The 27,600-nt window shown below is 43.6% G+C and overlaps 1 pseudogene; it reads right to left on the bottom strand.

Annotated features, from left to right (window-relative positions):
- LOC132341417 (transmembrane protein 161B-like) overlaps positions 1 to 27,600 on the bottom strand; it is a 124,106-nt pseudogene that overhangs the window by 8,932 nt on the left and 87,574 nt on the right.

The following is a 27,600-nucleotide window of genomic DNA, read 5'->3' as shown; positions in this document are numbered from 1 at the left end:
CTTAGTCCCTCCAGGCTGAACAAACCAAGTGAAACTCAGCCACTCCTCATATGACTTCCCCTACAGACCCTTCACCACCCTCATGGCCCTCCTTTGGATGCTCCTTAATATCTTAATGTCTTTCTTATATTGTGATGACCAAAACTGCACACAGGACTCAAGGTAAGACCACACCAGTGCAGAGCAGAGCAGGACAATCACCTCCCTTGACCAGCTGGTGATGCTGTGCTTGATGTACCCCAGGACAGAACATGGTTGGCCCTCCTGGCTGCCAGGACACTACTGACTTATATTCAACTTGCCATCAACCAGAACCCTCAGGTCCCTTTCTGCAGCTGCTCTCCAGTGTCTTGTTCCACAGTCTATACCCACAGCCAGGGTTGCCCCATCTCAGGTGCAGTTTCTGGCACTTTCTTTTGTTGAAATTCATGCAGTTGATGATTGCCCAGTCCTCTAATTTGTCGAAGTCTTTCTGCAAGGCTTCTGTGCCCTCAAGGGAGTCAATAACTCCTCCCAGTTTAGTGTTATCAGCAAACTTACTTGGTATTCTTTCAAGTCCTATGTCCAAGTCATTGATGAAGATGTTGAAAAGAACCGGGCCTAAGATGGAGCCCTGCAGAACCCCACTAGTGACTGGTGCCAGCCTGATGTAACCCCACTTGCTATAACTCTTTTTGCTGACCCGTGAGCCAGTTGCTGACCCATTGTGTAATACAGTTATTCAGCTGTGTGCTGGACATTTTGTCCAGAAGGATCCTGTGAGAGACAGCAGCAAAAGTTTTCCTCAAGTCCAAAAAGATTTCATCTACTGGCTTTCCTAGATCAACTAAGTGGGTTACCCTGTCATAAAAGGAAATCATATTCTACAAGCAGGACTTTCCCACCATGAAGTTGTGCTGGCTATGACTGATGACTGCGTTGTCTTCCATGTGATTTCAATACTTCCCAGAATAATCTTTTTCATGATTTTACTAGGCACTGAAGTGAGACTGATAGGCCTGCAGTTTCTGGGGGGCTCCTTCTGGAAAATAGGGACTATGTTCCCCAGCTTCCAGTCAGCTGAGACCTCTCTGGATTTCCATGACCTCTCAAAAATGATCAGGAGAGGCTTTTTGATAAAATCAGCCGGGTCTTTGAGGATTGTCTTTCTTGGGTTTTATTTTTCTCTCTCTTTGTTATTTTTTTCTCTCTTTTTCTTAAGAAAATAAGAGTAGCAGATCCCACACAAGTTCAGAGTCAACTGGGAGTTGATCATTCTCACAATCATGGTCCTCCAGCTCAGTGCTCTGGGGGTCCCAGAGCCCATAATCAATGTTGAAGACCAAAGCAAAGAAAGCATTAAAGATCTCAGACTTGTCCATGTCCCTGTTTGTGAGATGACCATCTTCATCCTGTAATGGGCCAATGTTATTTGGGCACTGCCTTTAATTATTAACATATTTTTAAAAACTCTTTTTATTTGATATTTCTGCCTGAGATCTCATGTGCCCAGATCAAGACAGATGTAGGAAAATTAGAGGATAGTTACAGAAAAGGCACAAGAAATTCTAAAATACTGAAAACCATAAAAATGAAAAAATCAGGAGTTTAAGAGGTGACTCGATAATCTACACAGACTGAAGCTTAATAGCAGATACAACAGTCAATAGCTTGCAGTTGTAATTGGATGTATTCATCTAGAATGAGAGTCCAAATCTAATACAAAGTAGTTAGATAACAATTTACCAAGAGTAAAGGGTCCATTTCAAACATAGTTAAAATTTTTAAACAGGGCATTTTTTGGCAAAAATACACTTCAGTCTGAGGAGAAATAATTTACATGTGAGAAAATCGAATGGTTCTCTTATGAAAGTGGCCAACCTACATGATCACAATGGCCTATACTGCAGAATTTGTCATTATTCTGCATTTAATATTCAGAGGTTATGATCTATGAAAGACATTTAGAGTTGTTTCCTCAGCTAGAGAATGCTGAAGAGAAATAGTTTAATACAAGAGAACATTTTACTTCAAAATTCAACAACAGCTGAAAATGAAAATGTTCCTTTAACTTATACGAACCTTTGCGACATATATTCTGGGTCATCATAATGTAAGAAGTACTGAAATACTTTAAAGGACAATTTTAATTTACTTTTTATTTTAACACTTTAATAGTTGAATGCTTTTTTATATCTTAATCTAAATTCAATATTTATTAACAGAAGTTTTTACTGAGTTTTAGATTACTGAGATTCCCTTTTAATGTGTTTCAACTTGACTGCCTTTCTGAAGCTATTTCTTCACTTTCTGTTTTTTTCTTTGCATCTTAACCTAATTTTATTAACTGTAGTATATGATAGAGATAATTCATGCTTTGTAACTGTATGAAAATTATAAAGATCCAACCATGCCTCTGACCCCCATGGCCAGAAGCAGGGCTTTCCTTTCTATTCAAAAGATTTCCCGGACTCACCCAGATAAAATCATGACTATTAACGAATGAATGAGTCCTTCCTGGGCAATCATTGGCCATTTCCCAGGAATGTCCAGAACATTCACAGAAGCACCTAGAAGAGATTACATCAAGGAACCAGCAAAGTCTTGGCTACAACTGAAGACTATCTCGAGGAGCCCAGACAACCATCCAAACCTATGGACTGACTTTTGTACAGGACTGAATCTGTATAGTCCCCGTTATATATATGCAGGGACTTACAGAAATCTTAGGTCATTTCTGCTTCAAGCGGAATTAACTGTATATAAGCTGGCTACCAAGAGCAGTTTGTGTGAAACCTTGGGAGACGCTGACACTACGTCAGTTTGACCCAAGTTCACCCAGCGTCAAAGTCCAGGGTTGACGCTGTCTTGGCTGTGGTGGTTTTATAATATTCTATTTTTCAGTTGTCAATCTAATAAATTTATAAATTTTTTTATAATTTGGCTGCCGATTTTATCATTTACAACATTAACAAAGGCCCATCTAGAAGAAAAAAAAAACATCTGTGGCTGCACCTCTTCTTCCAGACAGTTATTTAAATTTCCAAAAAGATAGGGGGGAAAGGAAACGGGAAGTATAACGTTCATGGTGGATCTCTCACTCAAGGAAAGAAAAGGAATGCTGCTTTAACTCATATTCCACTTTTGAGACAAAGAATGTAATAGATTGGCAGAGGGCAGGTTGAGCACAGAGGCATGTCACAGATCTTCTGGAGATATGAAAAGCAGGCAGCAACAGAATTCTTAGTCAGTCACTACCTTCTTAATAGTTTGGATTTTTCATTTTCAGACATTAAACTGTGATTTAAGATTGAGTAACATATATATTGTATATATGTATATATATTTTCTCTTACTGTGTTGTTTTTTCTGTTGCTAAATTCAGAGCATCAAGATGCATTTGAGCCAGTCGCAAATCAGGGAATGTCAAAAAAGCACCAATATGTGAACAAAGAACAGCCAGGAACAATTTGAAGGTTAGTTTAGACACAGGACCCCTAAAAGAAAAGAAAAGAAATAAGAAGGGGGGGGGGGGGTGATGGATATCAAAAACTTCATTCAAATCAACAGTATCTAGCAGTTAATCAAATTGAAATAAAAATCAAGCAAGCCACCTATTTATTTACTAAAAAGAATAAAAATCTCTTCAGCATTAGAAAATGAAAACCTAAGCTCTTTCCTGCAAGATGTTAAAATTGTTATCAGAGAGAAAAAAAACCCAAAAATACTAATTTTATATTGTGATTTACAATTTATGCAATAAAAATAAATAGTGGAATGAACTCAATTATTATACTTTTAATAGAAGAACACATACATTTCAAGTTTAACTGGTCAAAGGCAAATTTTTATTTTTAAGTTATGCCATTCAAACTATCAAGAGACACCATCATCAACTCAACCACTGCTGTAAACAGCCAAAGCACTGTGAATGCCTAAAAGGAAATGGAGACAAACAGAAAAATGAATACATAAATTAGTAAATTCAGTATAGTTTATGAAAAGCAGAGAAAAGAAAGGTTAAGAAATGCATAAGATTCAGATGAAGGTTTCTTTCTCATTAAATATCCATATCTATAAATGGCATATTAATCTAAGTATATATTTTAAACTTCTGGTTCTCACAAATAAAAAAATACAATTCTTATACAATACTTGAAAATTTCCAAAGAAGAAATTCGAATTTGTATTCCCACAGTGATAACATACCATATTACAAGCATTTTAGGTCATGTGTTTAAGGCAAGGATTGTAATAGAATCCCGTTTACAAAACATAGAGGCTGTCTATCACAGTGATTGTATATATAAGCAACATCATAAGCTATGTCAGTCTATACAAAACTTGGATGCACTGTAGCAGGCAGATGTGCTTGCCAAGAGGAAATTACTATTATAGCCTGAAAACATGACTGAAAGTAAAAAGTAAAAATTTACTCCTAATTCCATTTTTATTGTAGCTTTTGCACTCTCATCTTCCTTCATACCACAGGAACTGCAAAATATACTTTTCTCTTGTTTTAAGCAATCTTTTCAAATCTGAAAGGATTGTTTAAGAAGCATAATGAGATATACTTTTATAGTTTTTAATTGTGTTTTTTAGACTGGGATAATTTTGGAATAAAAAGGAAATACACAAATGCAGCAAGTTACTTGGTAAATATTTATGGATTATTTTCATTAATCCACCTCTTCACATTAATACAGAGTTTCTAACTGTCTATAAGAGCAAAGCATGCAAGACAAATGCTTGCTAAGAAAATCCAAGTGGTTCAGTTATAAATGCAACATAATGAAGACCAGTGTATTTCCAGAAAATTACTGGGATTCCAAAACCTGGTTTTCAAGAAACTACATAGCACTTTCTGAAAAATTTGAGAATCCTGCCGAGACATAAATCATATGTATAATATCAAAGTACAAATATAAAATCTCTTTTTTTAAAAATTCTAGGTAACAGGACATACTGTAAAAATTTTTTACAAGCATTATTATTAACAACAAATTATGTCTAGCATAGCTTTTTCATGTGCTAACTAGTATGTGACAATGCAATAAAACTCAGCTATTAAGGGTCTTTGAAAACATTTCTGATATTTGTACATTTCATAAATCTGAATAGAACATTCATTTTTAAGAAGGTAAGTAACTTTTCAGTAGAGGAACTTGACTTTACTATGCAAGGTGTATTGATTTTGCATGGCCTGGTTTTTGGTAGTGGGGGGGGGGGGGGCTACAGGGGTGGCTTCTGTGAGAAGCTGCTAGAAGCTTCTTCCATGTCCAGCAGAGCCAGTCCCTGCTGGCTCTAAAGATGGATGTGATACTGGCCAAGGCTGGGCCAATTATAAATGGTGGTAATGCCTATGTGATAACATATTTAAGAAGAAATATAAACAAAAAAAAGGTTGTTGTGCAGTTTTAATTTTGGCCACAGAAGAGCAGAGTGAGAACATGTGAGAAGAACAACTATGCAGACACCAAGGTCAGTGAAGAAGGAGGGGGTGGAGGTGCTCCAGGTGCCAGAGCTGAGATTCCTCTGCAGGCCATGGTGAAGATCATGGTGAAGCAGGCTGTTCCCCTGCAGCCCATAGAGGGACACAGGGATGCAGAGATCCACCTGCAGCCTGTGGAGGAACCCCTCACTGGAACAGGTGGATGCCTAGAGGTAGCTGTGAGCCCATTGGAGATCTGTGGAGAGAAGGGCCCTGCTCCCATGCTGGAACAGCCTGTCCTTGAAGGACTGCACCCCATGGAAGAGTGTCCCATGCTGTAGCAGTTTGAGGTGTACCGTTGCTTGTGGGATGGACTTGTGTTGCAGCAGTTTGCAGAGAATTATTGCTCATGAGATGTACTCATGTTCGAGAAGTTCATAGAGAACTGTCTCCTGTGGGAAGGACCCCACGGCGCAGCAGGGGAATGACTCCTCTTCCTGAGCAGCGGGAGAAGCCACAGGTGATGAACTGACCATAACCCTCATTCCCTATCTCCTTGTGCCACTGTGGTAGAAGGTAGAGCTGGAAGGAGGCAGGGGTGGGGGGAAGGTGTTTTAAAGGATTTTATTTTACTTCTCATTATCCTGGTTTGATTTTGTTAGTAATAAATTTACTTCATATCTCTAAGTTGAGCCTGTTTTGCCTGTGATGGTATTTGCCGAGCAATCTCTCCTGGTCCTTATCTCAACCTTTGTTAAATTTTCTTTCCTCTGTCCAGCTGCAGAGGGGAGTGAGTGAACAGCATTGGTGGGTGCCTGGCATCCCACCAGCGTCAAACCACAACAAAGGCAAAATGGATTAAAGATAAAACTGGAATGTAAATATAATTAGCAAAGGAAATAACCCAGGTGTCCTGGTTTAGGGCAAATTTGGGAGAGAATCCCCAAAAAGGGGCCCCTCCAGAAAGCAAACCCACACGGCCCCTTCCCCCAACCGGTTCTGGAAGAATTCCTCGGAGAGAGGTGGAAAGAACCTGTTTATTTAACAGGCACAGCACCCTCCAGCACACACAATGAACAATACCGGATGACACCGCTCTTTCACCACTCTGAAAAAAGATGACAAATTCAGAAAGTCTCTCCTGGGGTGGTTGCTCTTTTATCAGTCCTTCCGGCGCTGGGGTAGCTGCTGCAAGCCACTAGGTGCAAACTCTCTCTCGGTGTTTCCCAGGTCCCAGTCCGGAGCAGCTTCGGGTAGGTCCAAACAGGAAAGGGAAAACAGTCCAGGAAGGAATTTGGACTGTTTAGCTAAATTAACTAATGAGCAGAGGAAAGAAGCAAGAGCAAGCAGAAGCAAAGCAGAAGCAGAGCAGAAGCAAGAGCAAAGCGAAAAGCAGGGCAAAAAGCAAAAAAGCAGCACTATGTACTGTACTATCTATATGTCCCACCGAGTGGCTGATAAGAGGCCCAAAACAAAACTTTCACTCTGCAGGGCCAGTCTTAAAGGCACAGAACATAATATCCAGCATAAATTACACACACAAATGGGGATACCAGCATCCTAACGTCACCCTAGGACATTCTTCCTCTTATACCCATATCGTCAAACAATTTCCTCCTATCTCATGTCTGTACGGTTTAGTGTACAGACAATGGCAATAACACAGCAAACAGTGATATTTGCACATCACTCTCACCCCACAATCAGATCTCCCTGAGGTGCACATCATGTCGTTCCATCTCTTTGCAGTATCCACCATGTGCGACCTGGTCCCTGAGCAAAGACAACCCCATGGATGGGTTTGTCTGTACTCGAAGCAGAATTGATCCACACCGTCCTCCCTAACAAACCTCTGACATGCACCACTGGGACTTTATCTCCATCTATTATATTCAGGGACTCAGACTGGGCAGGACCTGCTCGGTTAGTGGAATGTCTGGTGTTAACTAACCAGGTGGCCTTTGCTAAATGCTGCTCCCAATTTTTGAAAGATCCCCCACCCAAGGCTTTCAGCTGGGTTTTTAGTAGCCCATTGTACCTCTCTACTTTGCCTGCAGCTGGTGCGTGGTAGGGGATATGGTTCACCCACTCAACGCCATGTTCCCTAGCCCAGGTCTTGATAAGGCTGTTCTTGAAAGGAGTCCCATTGTCTGACTCAATCTGCTCAGGGGTTCCATGTCTCCACAAGACTTGCTTTTCAAGGCCTAGGATGGTGTTTCAGGCAGTGGCATGAGACACAGGGTAGGTTTCCAAACATCCAGTGGTGGCTTCTACCATTGTGAGCACGTAGCGCTTGCCTTGGAGTGTCTGGGGCAGTGTGATGTACTCAATCTGCCAGGCCTCCCCATACTTGTACTTGGACTATCGCCCACCATACCATAGGGGCTTCACTCGCTTAGCTTTCTTGATGGCAGCACACGTCTCACAGTCATGGATAACCTGAGAAATACTGTCCATGGTTAAATCCACCCTTCGGTCTCGTGCCCACTTATAGGTGGCATCCCTGCCCTGATGGCCTGAGGCATCATGGGCCCACCGAGCTAGGAATAACTCTCCCTTGTGTTGCCAATCTAGGTCTATCTTGGACACCCCTATCTTGGCAGCCTGGTCTACTTGCTTATTGTTTTGGTGCTCCTCATTAGCTCTGCTCTTGGGGACATGGGCATCTACATGGCGGACCTTCACAGGTAGCTTCCCTACCCTGGTAGCGATGTCTTTCCACTCATCAGCAGCCCAAATTGGTTTTCCCCTACGCTGCCAATTGGCCTCTTTCCACCTCTCCAGCCATCCCCACAGAGCATTGGCTACCATCCATGAATCAGTGTAAAGGTAGAGCCTTGGCCATTTGTCTCTCTCAGCAATGTCCAGGGCCAGCTGAACAGCTTTGAGTTCAGCAAGTTGGCTCGATCCACCTTCTCCTTTGGTAGCTTGAGCGACCTGTCGTGTTGGGCTCCATATGGCTGCTTTCCACTTCCAGTTCATACCTATGATGCGACAGGAACCGTCCGTGAAAAGAACATAGTGTGTTTCCTCTGGTGGCAGTTGGTTATATGGAGGAGCCTCTTCAGCCTGTGTCACTGGTTCTTGTTCTTCATCTGTGACACTGAAATTCTCACCTTCGGGCCAATTTGTAATTACCTCCAAAATCCCAAGGCGATTCAGTTTACCTATACAGGCGTGCTGAGTGTTAAGAGCAATCCACTTGCTCCATGTGGCACTGGTGGCATGGTTAGTGGAAGGAACCTTGCCTTTGAACATCCACCCCAGCACCAGCAGTCAGGGTGCCAGGAGGAGTTGTGCTTCCATGCCAATCACCTCTGAGGCAGCTTGGACTCCTTCATAGGCAGCCAAGATTTCTTTCTCGGTTGGAGTATAGTTGGCTTCAGACCCTCTGTAGCTTCGACTCCAAAATCCTAGCGGCCGACCCCGAGTCTCCCCAGGCACCTTCTGCCAAAGGCATGGTTCCCGGCTGCAGAGTAGAGCATGTTCTTCACATCTGGTCCTGTCCTGACCGGACCAAGGGCTACTGCATGGGCCATTTCCTGCTTGATCTGGGCAAAAGCTTGTTGTTGCTCAGGGCCCCAGTGGAAATTGTTCTTCTTGCGGGTGACCAGGTAAAGAGGGCTCACGATCTGACTGTACTCGGGAATGTGCATTCTCCAAAAGCCTATGGCACCTAGGAAAGCTTCTGTCTCCTTCTTATTGGTCGGTGGAGACATAGCTGTGATTTTGTTAATGACATCGGTAGGAATCTGACGCCGTCCATCCTGCCACTTCACTCCTAGGAACTGAATCTCACGAGCTGGTCCCTTTACTTTGCTCTTTTTAATGGCGAAACCAGCTCCCAGGAGGATTTGGATGATTTTCTGTCCTTTCTCAAACACTTCTGTGGCTGTGTTCCCCCACACAATGATGTCATCAATATACTGGAGGTGTTCTGGAGCCTCACCCTTTTCCAGTGCAGTCTGGATCAGTCCATGGCAGATGGTGGGACTGTGCTTCCACCCCTGGGGCAGTCGGTTCCAGGTATACTGCACTCCCCTCCAGGGGAAAGCAAACTGAGGCCTGCATTCTGCTGCCAGAGGAATGGAGAAAAATGCATTGGCAATGTCAATAGTGGCATACCACTTTGCTGCCTTGGACTCTAGCTCATACTGGAGCTCTAATATGTCTGGCGCGGCAGCGCTCAGTGGTGGAGTCACTTCATTTAATGCACGGTAGTCCACTGTCAATCTCCATTCTCCTTCAGATTTACGCACAGGCCAAATGGGGCTGTTGAAGGGTGAGTGGGTCTTGCTGACCACCCCTTGGCTCTCCAGCTCTTGGATCATCTTATGGATGGGGATCACAGCATCTCGAGTGGTTCTATACTGCCGTCGATGCACTGTGGAATTGGCAATTGGCACCTGTTGCTCTTCTCCCTTCAGAAGTCCTACTGCTGATGGATTCTCAGACAGTCCAGGCAAGGTGTCCAATTGCTGGATGCCCTCTGTCACTATAGCTGCTATCCCAAATGCCCACCTGAGTCGTTTTGGGTCCTTGAAATACCCACTTCGAAGGTAATCTATGCTCAAAATACATGGTGCCTCTGGGCCAGTCACAATAGGGTGTTTCTTCCACTCATTTCCTGTCAGGCTCACATCCGCTTCCATCAAAGTGAAATCCTGGGATCCCCCTGTCACACCAGCAATAGAAACAGACTGTGCCCACACATGTCTCGATGGGATTAATGTACATTGAGCACCAGTGTCAACCAAAGCTCTATACTCCTGTGGTTCCGATGTGCCAGGCCAACGAATCCACACAGACCAGAAAACACGATTTTCCCTAGCCTCTACCTGGCTAGAGGCAGGGCCCCTCTAAGCCTGGTCATGCTTCTTTCCCTGAGCATATGTCTTGGATGTTCCTTCAAGGGGATCGGACATGTCATCATCATCATCGTATCTGGCAGTTCGGCTATGGGCAACTGAAGCTGCTTCCCTTTTGGTGGAACTCCCTCTCTGAGTCTTGCCTTCCTTCAATTCACGTACCCGTCGTGACAGAGCAGCAGTAGATTTCCCATCCCATCTCCCCATGTTCTCTCGACTATCACGCAGGAAGAACCACAGCTCAGCTCGTGGGGTGTACCTTCTTTCTCCATCTGGGGAACGTCTGTATTGGGCACTAGGACCTCTGATCTGTACTGCTGAGATTTGGCGAAGGTCTTCCTTAATCTCCTCTCTGAGCTTCTTGTGATTCTCCTCTATCTTATCCTCTAACTTTTGCAGACATGTTTCCACCGCTGCGATTCTGGCATGTGTTGGGCCATGCACAGCATCTGCATATGCTTGGAGCTTCTTCACCATATCCAGCACGGTCTCATCCCTCTCATCCCGCTCCATTATGGCTAAGGCAGAAGCATATTCATGTGGCCCAAGTCATACAAGTTTCCATCACATCACAGACGTGCATGGTACCAAGTCTGGGTTCCTAGTTGTTACGTCACCTGAGAAGACAATCTCTGCCACTGCCATTTCTCTCAAGCATTGGATGCCTTGCTCTATGGTCTTCCCCTGGGTTTGCTGCATATAAAGACCATCTGCACACAGGTATCTTTGTGCAACACTGTCCAAGACCCGTGCCCAGAGGCTGTGAGGATTAACCCCCCTCTTTATTCCTTGGTCGATGACAGGATCATGTGACAGGGATCCCAAATGCCTTGCTTCAGTGCCATCCAGAATTGTGGCCTCACCTGCAGCATTCCAGAGACAGACTAACCAACTAATTATGGATTCATCAGGCCGCTGGGTGTAATCCTTCCTTAGGCCACGGAGGTCCTTCAGGGAAAAGGACTCCATATTGGCTTCTGATCTTGCACCTGCTGCTTTGACTTCTGCTTTTATATCAGGAGGCCCGGAGGGTCCTTCTCCTGCATCATCATCATCATCATCCACTGGCCGATTGGTCTTGCCCATGCATTTTCCACTTCTAGTGCTAGTAGCAACAGCCATTGGTTTAGCTGCTGGCTTAGGCTCACTATCTAGCTTGGCTGCTGGCTTTGAGCCTGGGCTGTTGGCTGCAGCCTGAGTGACCGGGATAGCTGCTGTTTTGTCTTCCTGCCCCCCTGCCTCTGTCTGCTGCCCAACCGTATCTAGCAATGTGTGATAAGCATATGCCAAGGCCCAGCTCACTGCAATGATATTTTTCTCCTTAGGGTCATCCTGGTACTTCTCTTTCAGATATTTCCCCACCTCAGCTGGGTTCTGAATTTGTTCATGGGGAAAGTCCCAGACTATAGGGTCAGAGAATTCCTTCAGGATTTGGCCCATATTCTCCCATTTCCCACACCACTTAGGATTTTCCACACCTGGGTCTACTCCTGAGTCAGGGGTCTCATCAGCCCGTCTAGAAATCTCAGCCCTCATTCTAGAGATGCAGCAGACTATATAGAGGAAGCTTACCAGACTGAGTACCAGAAAGACAGTCTCTTTAACATTCAGGGGAAACTGAACATTCTCCAATAGTGATGTAACAGATTCAGAGGAGAAGAAGGAAAGCAAAGGCTGAAAAGCCTCACCCCCTGCTCCTCCTCTAACCAACTGGATGCATAACCATAACCACGAACCATTCACACCTGGAGCAGACCCCAACATGTTTATAAACTTCTTACAAGCCATTACCACCAAGCCCAGCAGGATAGCTATTCTGGTCACTGCCCCTCTGCTGTAAAAGCTACGTATTAGGGACAATACGAGAGCTATTTCTGGATAAGAAAATAAACCCAGGGACCATAGAGGTATTAAGATCTCAAAAAACCCTAGGGACCAGAAATGCAGGCAAGCCTTCACCCCAAAATACATTATGAATTCAAAAGGCATGACTATTAACTGCTTTATACTAACAGAGAATAATGGCAACCAAAATGCACTCAAAAAAGGGTTTTTCCACTCTCTCTCTCGAGCCGCACGTTGGGTGCCAAAATTTGTCCTGGTTTAGGGCAAATTTGGGAGAGAATCCCCAAAAAGGGCTTCTCCAGAAAGCAAACCCACACAGCCCCTTCCCCCAACCGGTTCTGGAAGAATTCCTTGGAGAGAGGTGGAAAGAACCTGTTTATTTGACAAGAACAGCACCCTCCAGCACACACAATGAACAATACCGGATGACACCGCTCTTTCACCACTCTGAAAAAGATGACAAATTCAGAAAGTCCCTCTTGGGGGTGGTCACTGTTATCTGTCCCTCCGGCGCTGGGGCAGCTGCTGCAGCCACAAGATGCAAACTCTCTCTCGGTGTTTCCCAGGTCCCAGTCCGGAGCAGCTTCGGGTAGGTCCAAACAGGAAAGGGAAAACAGTCCAGGAAGGAATTTGGACTGTTTAGCTAAATTAACTAATGAGCAGAGGAAAGAAGCAAGAGCAAGCAGAAGCAAAGCAGAAGCAGAGCAGAAGCAAGAGCAAAGCGAAAAGCAGGGCAAAAAGCAAAAAAGCAGCACTATGTACTGTACTATCTATATGTCCCACCGAGTGGCTGATAAGAGGCCCAAAACAAAACTTTCACTCTGCAGGGCCAGTCTTAAAGGCACAGAACATAATATCCAGCATAAATTACACACATAAATGGGGATACCAGCATCCTAATGTCACCCTAGGACACCAGGTAAAGATGACATCATTTAAAACAAAACAAAGAAAATTACCAGGCTATCCTTCAGAACTGGTATTCCAAAGCAATATCTCCTACAAGTGAATTTCATGTAGAGTTTATTTGCATATAGATATTCTCAAGACTATCTAAGCTGCTTAAAATTAGCTTTTCATGTAATGCAATCACTAGAGCTATTGCAAACCCTGAAGAAAGGAGTTACCTGATTCGAGTCCAAACTCTAGATAGCTTTCTGTCACAATCAGGATTGCCATTGCTTTCACCAAAAAGAAGAAGCCAAAGGTGACACAGTCTGATCTTTCACCTCCATCCTTTACTATGAAATAATGGGTGGTCAATGAAAACAGCATCTTACTATTCAAGAAAAATATCAAGGAAAATCAAGTCTGCAAAATAACTATATTTATGAATTATAAACCTGTATTTTGGTCATCTACACTAAGACTGTTTTAAGATGTGCAAATGCTTTAAAAAGTAATAAGTATTTGGCCAGTTTGAGGTGAATTATGCTTTACAGTATTGTAGGAGCTGAATAAACACAGGCACACAATCACATAATGGGTAGCTAGGAATACACTGTTCTGGAATACAATTTTGTTTTCAGTTAGGCTTACTGATAGCCAAATGCAATGGTATTCACTATCAACCTGAGAATAATTAAACCAAAGTTTAAATGTAAATTTTACATACTTTTAAGAATTTACCGAAGTTATATCAAACCAAAAATAAGACAACTGTATCTTCATTGTAAAATATCAAGATCGATGAAAAATATTCCATCAAACTACACAGCAGCAAATGCAGAAGTGAAGTTATATATGTTCTGTTAGAATGCACAGCCCCAAGTGGGTGTATTCAAGATCCTTCACTACAAAAATCCGGAGTTCAAAGGCAGAAATATAGAACGTTTCAAGTCACTTCATGTTTGCTGCTGAAATAATCTTGGTTAAAATATTTCCTCAGTCTTGTCTTAACTATATGTGAATGCATGTTTGTACACATGCATACATCCATACAATACACACACAGAGATATGTATAGTGCATATATATGTATACGGTGTATATAACATTAATGGCTTTTTGTTCTTTCGGGGAGAAGAATGTTGAAAAGGTAGAAAAGGTGCTCCTCTTCACATAATTCTCTCTTTTTTTTTTTTTTTTAAGAAAAACACAGAAATTGATTTTTCTATTCCCTCCTTGATGAAAGGCAAGATGTTTTAGAAGACATTAAGTAAGGGCAGATTTGTTGTCCTTTAGCAACAAAAAAGCCCACACAATAAGCATTTAATGCAAAAGCTGTTCTCTCAAATGTCTGTTGAGCTTTCCTAAGTAAACTTACAAAAGTTTCCAGATAGCTTTACAAAATCTGTACCCTTTCAATGAGATTTCCTTTTCTTAGTTTTCAGGACATCATGATTAATGGAAGCAACAAAAACGTAACTCTTCGCATAAGAGCAGAGAAGTTGTAAGAATCTACATATATATAAAAGTTGTCAGAAAAGACATGTAGGAACGACATTCTGTGCTGTTCTTGTGAGCTAGCAAGGGCCTCCTGAAGATAAGGAGAAGCCCCATATCTCTCCTGAAGGTAGACCAAGGTTGTCACCATGGAGACAGAATGGAGGAGAAAAAGTTAAGAGATATGGACTCTGGCTAGCTCACAGAGTGACGTGGCTCCCCGATCACCTACTGGGAACTTTGTTTCTCTTTTATGACCAATGGGCACTGAATGTATATGCTGGATGGGTGTCAGTGTCTTGGAAAAGTATAAAGGCAACGTTGCTAAAATAAATCTCACTCTTGCACCTTTTGATGGAGTCGTGTACTTTTGTACCGTGTCGTGCTCTATAACGACAAGACGAAATTGATTTTTTGCTTTAAAAACACCTAAATATTTTCTCCGACACTTAAAAATATTCAAGCATCAGATAAGTTACTTTGTGCTGGATTTGGTGTGGGAGAGCAGAAAACACAGGGTATGCATACAACAGCAGGGAATGGGATGCCCCAAGAAGAACTTTTATCAATAATGGGATTGTCCTGACGCCATTTTCTCTTTGACTCCCTACACGTGATCAGCAGTGGGGGCCACCATCTTAGAAGGGAGCTGTACTCAGCCATTTTGGGTGTCTCTTTGTTCCTGTGGGGTTTGTGAGATTTAGCAATTTTGTATCTAGTGATTATTTACTGTTATTTTTTTGCTTGTTGCTGTTTCATATGTTAGTAAGCTATTTTTTCACTTATATCTAGAGGAAAACACCAGGGAAATATCTCAAAAGAATTAAGGGGTGTTCCTCTAGGAAGGCAACACAGCCAACTGCCCAGCTGAGGTACCTTTACACCAATGCACCCAGCATGGGCAACAAACAGGAGGAATTTGAAGCCACTGAGATGCTAGAAAATTATGACCTTGTTGCCATTACTGAAAGTTTGTGGGCTTCTTGAGCCAGGTAATAGACAGCCCTACCAGAGATGGTGAGATACTGGATCTGATGGTCACCAGCATAAGCGAACTCTATTGGGGTCATCAAGATTGGAGGCAGCCTGGACTGCAGTGATCATGCACTGGTGGAGTTTGGAATCCGGAGGGACATAGGTTAGGTAAGGAGTAAAGTAAGGCCCCTGAACGTAAGGAAAGCAAACTTCCAGCTCTTCCAGGAGCTAGTCAATAGGATCCCCTGGGAAACTGCCCTTGGAGACAAGGGACTGGAACTGAGCTGGCAGATCTTTAAGGAAGTCTTCCATAGAGCGCAAGAGCTCTAGGAGCAAGAAATCCCCAGGAGCAAGAAATTGGGCAAAGAAAGCAAGAGACCGGTATGGCTGAGTCAGAACTTGCTTGTCAAACTAAAAAAGCAAATGCACAGGCCGTGGAAACAAGGACAGGTGACCTGGGAAGAGTATAGAGAAGAAGTATGACCATGTAGGGATGGGGTGAGAAAGGCCAAGACAAAGCTGGAACTGAATTTGGCAAAGGATGCAAAGAATAACAGGAAGGGTTTCTACAGGAATGTCAAACAGAAAAGGAAGGTCAAAGAAGGAATACCTAGATAAGCAATGCTGGAAAGCTGGTAGCAATAGATGATGAGAAGACTGTGGTACTCAACAATTGTTTTTGCCTCAGTCTTCACTGGAAACCTCCCTTCACACATCTCTTGAGTGTATGGACTGCAAGACAGGGACTGGGGGAGCAAAGTGCTTCCCTGTCACTGACATGTTTTATGAAAAATCCTTTCCTTAGGATTTTTTCTCCTGAGAAGCTGAGAGGCCTCAGGAACAAAGTGTAAACAATTCTTATCTGCTGCTGTGGAATGCAACAGGTGCATCTGTGATTGGTCTCATCTGGTTGTTTTTATATAATGGCCAATCACAGTCCAGCTGTCCAGACTGTCTTGGTCAGAGACAAACCTTTGTTATTCATTCCTTTTCTATTCTTAGCTAGTCTTCTGCAGAAATCCTTTCTTCTGTTCTTTTAGTATAGTTTTAATATAATATATATATCATAAAATAATAAATCAAGCCTTCTGAAACATGGAGTCAACATTCTCTTCTCTTCCCTCATCCTGGGACCCCTGCGAACACTGTCACACTTCCCACTATAAGATCAAGTTTATGACCACCTGAGGTACCTGAACGTACACAAGTCTATGGGACCTGATGAGATGCATCCCAGAGACCTGAGGGAATTGTCTGATGTAGCTGCCAAGCCAGTCTCCATGATATTTGAAAAGTCATGCCAGTCAGGGGAAGTCCCAGGGGACTAGAAAAAGAGAAACATTGCACCCGTTTTGAAAAAGGGTAGAAAGGAGGACCCTGGGAACTACTGACCTGTCAGCCTCACCTCTGTGCCTGGGAAGATCTCAGAACAGATTCTCCTAGAAGCTATGCTAAGGCACATGGAGGACAGGGACGCAATTTGGGACAATCAGTACAGCTTTGCCAAGGGCAAGTCCTTCCTGACCAACCTAGTGGCCTTCTGTGATGGAGTGACTACATCAGTGGACAAGGGAAGAGCTACAGATGTCATCTGGACTTCTGTGAAGCCTTTGACATGGTCTGCCACAACATCCTTCTCTCTAAATCAGAGACAGATGGATGCAATGAGTGGACTGTTCAGTGGATAAGGATTTGATTGGACAGTCCCATCCAGAAGGTAGTGGTCAATGGCTCAGAGACCCAATGGACATCAGTGACAAGTGGTGTCCCTTGGGAGTCTGTATTGGGATCAGTGCTGTTTAATATCTTCATTAATGACATAGACAAAGTGATAGAGTGCACTCTAGAGTATATAAACAAACTTTCCTGTACCCAGTATGCACAGCTTTGGGAGGAACTATCGCCCCCCCCCTCCCCCATCCCGTGTATCTGGCCGAACAAAGAATGCCTGCTTCTTAATGCTACGCTGGTGTTGAGTTTTTTATTTTACCAAATTTTTGGTAACAATTTTGGCAACCCAGATGGGACAAACTCCTGAACTTCAATGGATCCAAGGGATTGCAAGACCTCCAGATGGCACCAAGGGATTCTTGGGGAGAACCTTCAATCCCTGGTCCAAAGGAAATTGGAGCAAGACCCCAGGTAAGATAAAGGCATTCTTTACTTTACTCTAAAGGTGTTAACTGTTTACCTACCTGTAAGGTGCAGCAAAAGCTACACAGGGTTTGGTTTAAAGGTACCTAAGGTGGGAAAAGGGAAGGTTTAGAGTCCCTTCTAAGGAGCTCCTAAACAGTAATTTGTTATAATGGAAAACAAAACCTCAAAAGGGGTATCACAGGTGTCACCACTGGGATGTATCTTGAAACACTGGAAAAAACTTGGGAGTGATCCCCTCACATGTGAAAAATGTATAAAATTTTGTAATCAATGGTGGCCACTTTACACACTGTATGATCAAGAGAAGTGGCCTAAGGATGGAATCTTACACTATAACCCCATATTGCAATTAATGTTGTGGTGGAAGGGAAAATAAGCGGATGATGTTCCTTATGCTGACTTGTTTTTCACCCTAAGAAATCATCCGGACTGGCAAAAGGAATGCGGGAAGACCCTGCAAGATCCATTAATTTTAGCACTTGAAAAGGAAAAGAAAAGCAAAGGGTTGATAAGGTGGTGTTCTGTGTGCAGCATAGGACAGAGGTGCTTAAAGTGTGGAAGACAAGATGAAGATGATTTAGAGCTGATGGTTGCTCCGTGGCAAAGAGCAGGTGGGGTGAATGGTGAATGATGAATGTGGCTAGATGCATAAGTAGGTCATGGGAGAGTGGACTGAAACGGAGAGAATGCTTTAGGGGATCGGAGGATTTTAGCCTGATTCCAGGACACACTAGAAGGTGGCAAGGAGGTGTTGGGGAGAATTGTAGCAGGACATTCCCCCTACCACAGAAGAGCATATCTGCTCTGTCCATGAGGTGGTGGGATTGCTCTGGACATTCTCCCCCTCACATGAATTGATGAGATAACCCAGGCCAGCTTGTCTGACTAGTGAGTCTGCTGGCTAGTGAGTTATTTCTCTCTCTGGCATCAGGGGTGGAATTCCCAATAAACAATTTCCCTTGGGAACAAGATGTGGGGAGATAAGCTGGAATTCCTGACTGAGAGACACTTTACTTTGCAAACTATAAAAGCTACGCAAACTTTCACAGAGGCACAAGTCTCCTACAAACACCCTGAAAACGTGTAGGACTTCTCCCTGGAGTTTGGATGCAAATTCTGTGGATGCTTTCCCAGGAACTGAGTGAAGGAATTGTATGTGTATTCCATCATCAATCTGGTGGTAAGTCACACTGAATCCTAATCTATACTGTTTCTTTGCTAGCTGTAATATAGGTACCTTTATATAATGCACTGTATTTTTTATCTACTAGTAATTTTTGTTTTATCCTGTGTAGTAAGTAGTCTGTTTAAAGTCTTATGTATGTTAATTTTGTGTCTTTTCAATAAATAATTCATTTTGTAATAGACCTAATTGGCCATTCTTAAGAACTTGTGAACGAGAACAATCTGGGGTGCAGGCCACTCCAAACAGAGCTACTGCCAGAAATCTGAGTACAAGGCAGGACTTGTCTAAGCTCTCGTCTCTATTCATAACAGGAATGTCAGGGATATTCTGATGACTCCCCTCCAGCAGGCGGTCGGGAATCATGGTCCAGTAACAGAAAAGACCCTATTTTCAATTGTGGTTTTAATGTCATGGAGAAAGGCAGCAGGAGTTTATAGAGAGGATCCAGATAGAGTGGCTAAATTATTTGAAACCATAATTAGGACTCAGGACCCTGACTGGAATGATACACAAGTGATGTTAGATATGTTGTTGGATAGCACAGAAAAAAGGATGGTGTTGACCATGGCCAGAAAGCAGGTGGAAGGGGCACATGCTCATGGACACTTAGAAGGAACTGTAGATCAGAATTTTCCTTCAACAGATCCAAGGTGAAACCCTAATTTACTGGGGCCCTGAGATCATTTAACAAGATATCAGAGATGGATATTTTTTGATGTAAAGCATGCTGTACTGAAAGCCATGAACTGGTCAAAACTGTATGAGGTAAAGCAGGACAGTACTGAATCCCCCATGGCTTTCATAGAACAATTGAAGGTGACTGCCAGAAAATATACTAATCTGGATCCTGAGAATCCAGAGGAGGCTGTACAGTTAGCAACTATCTTTATGGGGCAGTCGGCCCTGGATATTAGAAGGAAACTCCAGAAACTGGAAGGAGTGGAGTCACGTGACTTAGGAAAGTTGTTAGATGAAGCGTGGAAAACATATCACAACAGGGATCGGGAAAAGGAACTATGGCAGGCTAGAAGTGAAAACAAGAGACATGAAAAACTGCTTGTGGCTTTGGGGGTGGCTAAGGAACCTGTGGAGGGTATTAAGGGACCAGCCAATAGGGGAGGTTGGGGGGGGAGGAACAAGGGGAAGGGGAGGCGGGAGGCTTCCACCATTTCCCTGACAACAGTTAAGGGAACACCAGTATGCAATCTGCAAAGAAAAGGGGCATTGGAAGCGAGAACACCCACAGGCTAGAAAGCTGGAGCCGGTCTTACAGACTGTTACATTAGAAGATGAAGATTGAAGGGGACCAGGGGATTCTATCCCAGCTGAACCCCTGGTTACACTGAGGCTGGGGAAAGAAGTGGAATTTTTGGTGGATGCAGGAGCAACTTATTCTGTAATAAATATATGTAAAAAGAAACTTAGTAGGGATGTGGTAAATGTAATTGGTGCTACAGGGAAAAGTGAAAATCAGTCCTTTTTAGAACCCATGAAATTTAAATTAGGAAAGAATTGGATTACTCACCAGTTTCTTTATATGCCCAAATTCCCAGTCCCCTTCCTGGGGAGAGATTTATTGGGAAAACTGCATGCTCAAATAATTTTTCAGGATGGGGAAATACAAATGCAAATACCAGAATCGAAAGCCATCGAGGCAAGGATTTTTATGCTACAAAACCATGGCAAGGAGTCAAATGAATTGGAAGAAACCCCAGAGGAGGTAGACAACACTGTGACCCCATTGGTATGGGCACCTGAAATGCCCGGACAATCAAAAGTGGCCAAAATCGTGAAGATTATTCTAAAACCCGAAGCTAAACCGGTAAGGCAAAACGAATATTCTATTAATCGGAAGCCAAGAAAGGGGCTGGAAAAGCTCATAGAAAAATTTTTAGAATATGGGTTATTGAAGGAGTGTGAATCAGAATATAACACACCAATATTACCAATTAAAAAGCAAAATGGGGAATATAGGTTAGTGCAAGATTTAAGGGACATTAAAAAAATAGTACCTGATTATCATCCAGTAGTAGCTAATCCCTACACACTTTTGACAGCACTAAAAGGGGACTATAAATGTTTTACAGTGATTGGTCTTAAGGATGCCTTTTTCTGGATACTTTTGGAGGAAAATAGTCAAGCAATAATTTGATTTTGAATGGGAAGTGTCCTAGGGTGATGCTTGCATCCCCAATCATGTGTTCTGTTTATGCTGGATATTATGTTCTGTGCCTTCAAGACTGGCTCTGAAGAGCGAAGTTTTGTTTTGTTTTGTTATCAGCCTGCTCACTCCCCCAACAGTCGGCGGGACACAGAGACAGGCGCAGTACATAGTGCTGCTTTTGCTTTTGGCTCTTGCTTTTGCTTTGCTCTTGTTCCTGCTTTGCTCCTGCTTTGCTCTTGCTTTTGCTTCTGCTTGTTAGTTAGTTTAGCTAGGCAGTCCAAATTTTCCCTGGACTGTTTTTCTTTCCCTTTCTTGGAACCACTCGAGCCTGCTCCCGACTGGGACCTAGGAAACACCAAGAGATTGCACCTTGTGGCCTGCAGCAGCCATTCCCAGCGCCAGAGGGACCGATAACAGAGCGACCGATCCCAGGAGAGACTTTCTGAATTTGTCATCTTTTTCAGAGCAGTGAAAGAGTGTTGCGACCCGGTATTGTTCATTTTGTGTGCTGGGGGGGTGCTTTGCCTGTTAAATAAACAGGTTCTTTCCACTTCTCTCTGAGGAATCCTTGCCAAACTGGTTGGAGGGAGGGGCTGTGTGGGTTTGCTTTCTGGAGGGGCCCCCTTTGGAGGTTTTCTCCCAAATTTGCCCTAAACCAGGACAGAAAGTCACACCTCTGGATGCAAAGTTCCGTTAACCTGGACCATCCTACTGCAGGAATTTAAAAATAGTCCAGCAATATTTGGAAATATACTAGGAAAAGAATTAGAACAATGGAAGAACAATAACACCAAAGGAGTAGTTTTACAGTATGTGGATGACATTCTGCTGGCAGTGGAGACCCAAAACTAATGGCTACAAATGGCCGTAAATCTGTTTAACTTTCTGGGACAGAATGGTTACATAGTAACTAAAAGAAAAGCTCAAATAGGAAAGACAGCTGTGATTTATTTGGGCTTCAAAATCACTCAAAGGCAGGGAATTATTGGCTTTGACAGAGAGGAAGCAATCTGCCAAACTCCAGAACCATGGAAAATCTGAGAATTATGAGGCTTTCTGGGAGTGGTTAGGTGGTGCCAGTTGTAGATATCAAACTACGGACTTTTAGTGAAGCCTGTCTATGAAACCCTAGAAGAAACAAAGGAAGGACAATTGGTGTGAACTCCCGAGTGCCGAACTGCCATCTGAGAACTGAAAAAGGCATTAATGACAGCACTTGCATTAGGGCTTCCTGACTTTACCAAGCCCTTTGAACTGTTTGTACATGAGAGGCAACATTTAGCCCTGGGGGTCCTGACATAGAAGCTGGGAACCTAGAGGAGACCTGTGGGCTGTTTCTCCAAACAGCTGGACAACCTGAGCAGAGGACGTCTGGGATGCTTGCAAACAGTTGCTGCAACTGTTCTACTGATCCAAGAAGCCAGGAAGTTCATGAATGGACAGCATATAACTGGTTTTGTCGCTCACATGGTGATATCCATATTAGAGCAAAAGGGGGAACAATGGCTATCCCCCAGCAGGATGCTGAAATACCAAGTTGTGCTTTTGGAAGAGGTTGATGTGGAATTGAAGACGACAGCAGCCATGAATCAAGCTGTGTTCCTTGGCCCAAAGGCAGTGGATGAGGGAGCCCCAGCACATGATTGTCTCCAAACTATTGATCAGATATATTCCAGCAGAAGTGATTTGTGAGATGAGCCAATAGAGAATCCTGAGTTAGAATTATTCACAGATGTCAGCAGTTTCATGAAGGATGGAAAACAGATGGCAGCATATGCAATGGTAACTACTAGTGAAGTACTGGAAGCTTTATCTTTACCAGTTAAGATGTCAGCACAAAAGGCAGAAATAATAGCATTAATACAAGCATTGAATTTGGCAGTGGAGAAAAGGGTGAATATTTGGACTGATTCTAGGTATGCCTTCTGGGGTCGGCTGTCTGTCTCTGCCCCCAGACACGCTTAGGATGGTTCTTGCACGCTGGGCTTCAAAGGATGAGACTGGACGCTAGGTTTTTTCGGTCTTCAGTTTGTTTATTATCTCTTATCTAAAAAGTCCTTTCTCTGCCTGAAGGATCTGACCAACATGGCAGCCAAAGGCACTCTGCCCACCCCTAAGGCGGCCGCATCTTTTATAACAAAAACTACGTATATCATATTTACATTTTGTCCCCAATACCTATCATCTTCGTCACTAAGTACACCCTCATCCCAGACCAATCCACAAGTGCCAACACCACCCCAGAAGATGGAAGACAGGAAGAAGAAGGAAAAGCCTGGTGGCACACCCTGATTCCTCCATCTTGTCTCTACCACCCCCCTGTACCGAAACCCCAAAATTTGTAATTCACCCTATAATAATATCTTCCCTTCACCATTTACACCTGAGTGGTTCTCGCATGTTCCATTTCCTCATACATCGGTGGCACATCTCTAGATGGATCAAAATCAAGCCACCAAGTGCTTTTGGCAACATTCCAGGGCTCCCGAGCCCCCCAAGGGTTCTCTCGGTAGCTCTGGACATCAGGAGTGATGTGCTGAGCTCCCACATCTCCCCCTTCTGTTTGCACAAAAAGCACTTCCTTTGTAATCGAACGTACAATGCGCCGTACACTCAAAAGGATGCATGGTATGAAGATCATGAGAACTGCAAGAATTAACAAAATATAAAATCCTACCTTCAAAAGCTCTCTCCATATGGGAGAAAGATCAAAAAACTTTACTACATCATCAATCCATGATCCAGTGATCTCACCAAGTTTTTCTATGCTGTCTTTTATCTTTTTGATGTTTTCTGTAATTGATTGTGAATGGTCTGAGAGATTCATGCAACACATCCCTGCAAATTCTTCACATCCATGTCCATGGGCAAGCAACAGATAATCGACCGCTGCCCTGTTTTGTAGAGTTGCCTGTCTTACACTGCTCACGTCTTTCAACATGTCACTCAGTGCAAGAGAGACTGATTGAGCATGCTTGCTCAACCAACAACCCATGTGGTCCAATTGAGTCAAGGCCACCCCCGACGCTGTCTGAGGTGAGAAAATTGCTGTCGCAATTCTCCTTGCCTTGTCCCAAGTGTACACTGTATCATCGCAATTTGTGCTATAATGTTGTAATGTTCTTTTTTCTTTACGTTTTGACTTTTTTAGCATTTTTGAATCTGGTGACAACATTGAAATCTTTCCGATGCTGCATGGACCTCCCATTGCATTCGCAGGAACACCATACCAAATTCTGTCCCCGCAAATCAAAAACAATCCCTTTGGCAATTGCACTGGAACTTGGAGTGACCCTGTAGTTGTTATTGTGTTTTTGCACCAAGCTGATGCATTTTTATAATATTCATGATTCGGTGTGACATCAATGGTCTTATTTTTTGCCACACTTAAGATTCCGAATTGCATGCACAATTCCATTGTCATGGACCCAAAAATCTCCAATTCCTGAGGCTCAGTAGAATCCACAGGAAGAAGATGCGTCCAAGCATGCCACTCCGTCACAGGATCTTTAACAACCTGTGAGATTTTGACTGGAGCGTGCCCTGGAATTGGCCATTCGTCCACCGGCATCCCAATCATGCATGCCGAATATGGACTCCCTGGTCTGGAGTGAGTTAGACAAATACTATCTAAATTCGCTGCCTGAGCTAAAGCTTCCCAGACATTCTTTTTTGGTTGTTTAACTGGCAAATTTGCTTCGTCACTTAAAGCAATTGATGACAAAATGGAACACATGAGAATCACAAACCTTATGATCCCATTCCCGTAACATAACATTGCCATTTTTCCTCCCAAACCTTTTTTCTCCCCAAAGAAAGAAAAATCCCCAAAGTCTTTTTATTCTTTTGTCTTCTCCGAACTGCTGTTTGTAACTTCAACTTCCTCTTCTGTCTGAGTACTCGTCTCTCTGCTTCCGGAACCGGTGCTTTCCTGCTCTTGCGTCTGGAACGGTTTCACGTGCCGCGCTGACACCCACTTCGGACCTCGCCCTGTGGAAACACAAGCAAAACCCTTGCCCCAAGTGATTAGTCTGAAAGGACCCTCTATTTGTCCTGACTCGGGGTTTCTGACCAAGACTAAAGGATTCTCCCTTAATCTTGCCTGAGAACTGTTCGAAAAATGTCTCAAGATGGGTGGATTGGGCTCTGAGGATGAACTATTAAGAAAGTTCAACACATACAATGCTTTGTTTAACTTCATGTGAGGCGTTGCCTCTGGCTCACCCCTTTTCTGCCTGTCCAGAAGGGATTTCAGGGTATGATGTGTTCTTTCAATGATTGCCTGACCTGTGGGTGAATGTGGAATACCAAACGTGTGTTTGACACCCCACCTTTTCAAGAACTTGTCAAGCACCCTGCCTGTATATGTTGGACCATTATCTGTTTTTATCTCCTGAGGCACGCCTAACGATGCAAATGCTTGCAGGAAATGCCGACAAGCATGATCTGCTGTTTCCCCTGCATGTGCTGAAGCGAAAACTGCTCCCGAGAATGTATCTACCGAAACGTGAACATTTTTGAGCCTCCCAAATGATGGATATTTTGTGACATCTGCCTGCCATAGTTGAAGACTCTGCAGCCCTCGTGGATTGACTGCCCCTGTTGAAGCTGGCGGCTGCACAAGTTGACAGTCTGGACAAGCACTGATGATCTCCCTTGCCTGAGTTTTTGTGAGACGGAAGGATTCCATCAGCGCTTGTGCATTTTGATGAAAAAATGCATGACTTAATTTTGCCTGCTCAAAAATGTCTGGGAGTGTCTGTGAAATGGGCATCGTCAACCTGTCTGCTCGAGCGTTCCCTTCCGCTAGAAATCCCGGAAGTGTTGTGTGAGCCCTGATGTGAGTGATGAAGTATTTATGTTCCCTGCTCTCTAGCAATGTTTTCATGCTTGCTAAGTATGAATATAAAACTTCATTGTTGGCTTCTTTCAAAAGCGAACCCTCCAATCGCCTGACCACACCCGCAACATATGCGGAATCTGTGACCAAGTTGAGGGGTTGCTTGAACAACTGAAACGCTCGAACGACTGCTGCCAATTCCACAATTTGCGGAGAGCCCTGAACCATCTTCACATTTGAGTCCCAGTCCCCTGTCTCTGAGTTCATCCAGGTGATTACTGACTTGTGTGTCTTTCCTGAGCCGTCTGTGAACACCGTGATCCCGTCCAGAGGTTCTTCGCTTATTCTTGGCTTCGCTCTGTAACATATTTGTGACTGCAACACCCTGTGTTGTGGGAAATGAATTGTGCAAGTCCCTGGAAAGGCTAACAATGCAATTAACAAATCTTTTGATCTCTGCATCGCCCACTCGAAGTAGTCTTTCTTCAGAGGTAGATGAATGATTGAAAATTCTTTTCCTGTCATTGTCAGCAACCTTGTCCTTCCCTTCATGACGATCTGTGCTGCCATTTCTAAGTCTGTAAGAATTGTTTTTGAAGGCCTGTGAGGTAGAAAAATCCATTCTATGATTATCAAAGAGTCTTTCTGTGATGGATCCCATTGGAAGATTAAACCATGGAACTGTGTCTCCTTTCCCAGCACTGCTAACTCAAAAGGCAACGATTCAACGAATCGATGCGCTTGTCTCTTCTGAATGGCATCTGTGATTTTCTCCAACTCCCTTTTTGCTTCTCGTGTGAGTGTCCTGGGAGATCGAATGTCTGTGTCTCCTCTCAGGAGACCGAGCAAAGCTGGGATGTCACTGTTCGTGATTCCTAGAATCGGTCTCATCCAGTTGATTTCTCCTAGAAGTTGTTGCAAATCGTGTAGATTGTTGACTCTCGTGCTGACCTCCATTTTCTGGGGTCTTATTGTTCTCTCTGAGATCTTCCACCCTAGATACTTCCAAGGTGCGACCTCTTGGATCTTCGAAACACTAATTTCCAGACCTGCCTTCTGCACTTCTGCAATCACGCACTCACGAGCCTTTTGCAGCTCCTGTTGAGTTGACGCTGCAATGAGCAAATCATCCATATAATGAATGATCTTCACCTTTGGGAATTTCTTCCGCGCCGGTGACAAAGCTCGTGCCACGTACCATTGACAGATTGTCGGCGAGTTCTTCAGGCCCTGTGGAAGTACCACCCAATGGTATCGTTGCAGAGGTGCTTCCTTGTTGACACTTGGAACAGAAAAGGCAAGTCTCTTTGCGTCATCTGGATGGAGCGGAATGCTGAAGAAGCAATCTTTGAGGTCAATGACCACGAGTGGCCAGTCTCTGGGAATCATCGAAACTGATGGAAGTCCCAATTGGAGAGGTCCCATGTCCTCGATGACCTCATTGATCTTCCTGAGATCATGCAACAGCCTCCATTTTCCTGATAATTTCTTCTTGATGACGGACACTGGAGAATTCCAAGGGCTGTTTGTTGGCTTGATGTGTCCCTTCTGCAATTGTTCTTGGACCAGGTTTCTCAGCGCACTCAATTTTTCTCGCCCAAGGGGCCACTGATCCACCCAAACTGGATCATCTGTTCTCCACGTCAGTTTCAGTGTGGTGAGTGCCGCAGTGACCCCGACTAAAAATCCACTTCGATCTTCGTGCCCCATTGTGCCAAAAGATCTCTTCCCCAAACGGTGATTGGCTTTTGCACAACAAAAGGACGAATG

Source organism: Haemorhous mexicanus, chromosome W (assembly GCF_027477595.1).
Source record: "Haemorhous mexicanus isolate bHaeMex1 chromosome W, bHaeMex1.pri, whole genome shotgun sequence".
Lineage (NCBI taxonomy): Eukaryota > Metazoa > Chordata > Aves > Passeriformes > Fringillidae > Haemorhous > Haemorhous mexicanus.
The sequence above is the reverse complement of the archived record's forward strand: the minus strand, read 5'-3'. Positions and strand labels throughout refer to the sequence as shown.